The sequence below is a fragment of the Octopus bimaculoides genome, chromosome 12 (genome assembly GCF_001194135.2).
Source record: "Octopus bimaculoides isolate UCB-OBI-ISO-001 chromosome 12, ASM119413v2, whole genome shotgun sequence".
Taxonomy (NCBI): Eukaryota; Metazoa; Mollusca; class Cephalopoda; order Octopoda; family Octopodidae; genus Octopus; species Octopus bimaculoides.
The window spans coordinates 3,418,805-3,420,338 of NC_068992.1; the positions used below are offsets into that span (position 1 = coordinate 3,418,805).

The following is a 1,534-nucleotide window of genomic DNA, read 5'->3' on the forward strand; positions in this document are numbered from 1 at the left end:
TAATAATAATAATAATAATAATAATAATAATAATAATAATAATAATAATAATAATAATAATAATAATAATAATAATAATAATAATAATAATAATAATAATAATAATAACATCGAAACGTACCTTAGGAATGAGAATCCAGATAAGATGAGGGAAATTTCCCCAAGATTTTATTCTCGTTTGATATTGATAATCATATGTTCATAGAAAAAAACTTTTATGTTTATTTATAACATTTCGAAAAACACTTTCATTTATTTTCTTTTGTATTTTAACATAAAATACACCTTTATTAATAATTGTAATGTTTTGACCGAGAAAATAGCTTCTAAATAAAATTTCATTTTTATGAAGCTCTGGAAAACACCTACAAAATAACTCAAAAATATTTTTCGTAAGATTTTCTCATGTTTGACTTGGAAACACCAACAAAACCTTTTCAGTTTCATGTGGTTCAGAGAAACAATAAGTGCCGACCACTTTTATCATTTTTATTGTACATTTTCATCAGATTGGAAGCAACTATCTTATTAAATAAGACTCTAATAAATTTAAATACATCTATCCTCGTTTATCGTTGATCTATTTACAACTGATCTGGGATAACCCGGTACACTCAATTGTGAACCATGCTTCATTTATCAAGGACTGATCTGTGATAACATGGGTTAGTAATGAGTCAAAGGTTCGTTGTCATAACATTTGTGGTTATCATTTCAAAAAATCATTTACTGATATTATATTATAAAATTTTACTCTAAATATTTTTCCAAACATCAAACAATATCATTATGTGTATTTAAAAACTGCTTGGCGATGTTATTTAAGTAACTTATAGATGCAACTTGGGGGTCTCGAAACAATACCTATTTCCCCCATAACTCTATTATTCACTTATCACTGATTCATTTAACACGGTGCTTTATTTTTGAACCAAACACCCGTAATAAACGAGTATATATATATATAGTATAAATTCAATTAGTTGAAAGCTTTTATGCATCAAAATATTCATATATTAGAGGCTTGCCTTGCATATTTATATTAATTTTGTGTATAGGGACTTCGGAATTTCACTAAGCATCTTATTAACATTGTTTTTAGACCGTGAAGCTAATTAATAATTATTTCTCCTAATCACAGATGTCATTTCAGCTTGCAAAATTAGAGAAGTGGGAGATTCTGCGAGTAGTAGTCGTTTCTGGTACTCATGAAACTCATCTATCACCTCTAGAGGCAGAGATAATTTTAGCATATCAAGAATTTTTTCTCTTTTTCGTCAGGCATTCAACATACCGAGATTCGTCAATGTTATTCAAATATATGCCACTGGCCGCTTCGAATTATTTCTCTTGGCTCGTGTTTGTCTCACACACATACACGCGCTCTCCCACGCCCCACACATGCACGCGTTTCACCTGTATGCAAAGTGAGAAACTGGTTTTATAATGTTGCATAGATATATGCCATATATATATATATGCACACACACACACACACACACACACACACACACACACACACACACACACACAC

At 29.8% G+C, this 1,534-nt stretch overlaps 1 protein-coding gene across 5 annotated transcripts in view; it reads right to left on the reverse strand.

Annotated features, from left to right (window-relative positions):
- The window catches only part of LOC106868243 (uncharacterized), a 65,119-nt gene that overhangs the window by 6,573 nt on the left and 57,012 nt on the right, over positions 1-1,534 (reverse strand). The gene's annotated exons all lie outside the window — the stretch shown is intronic.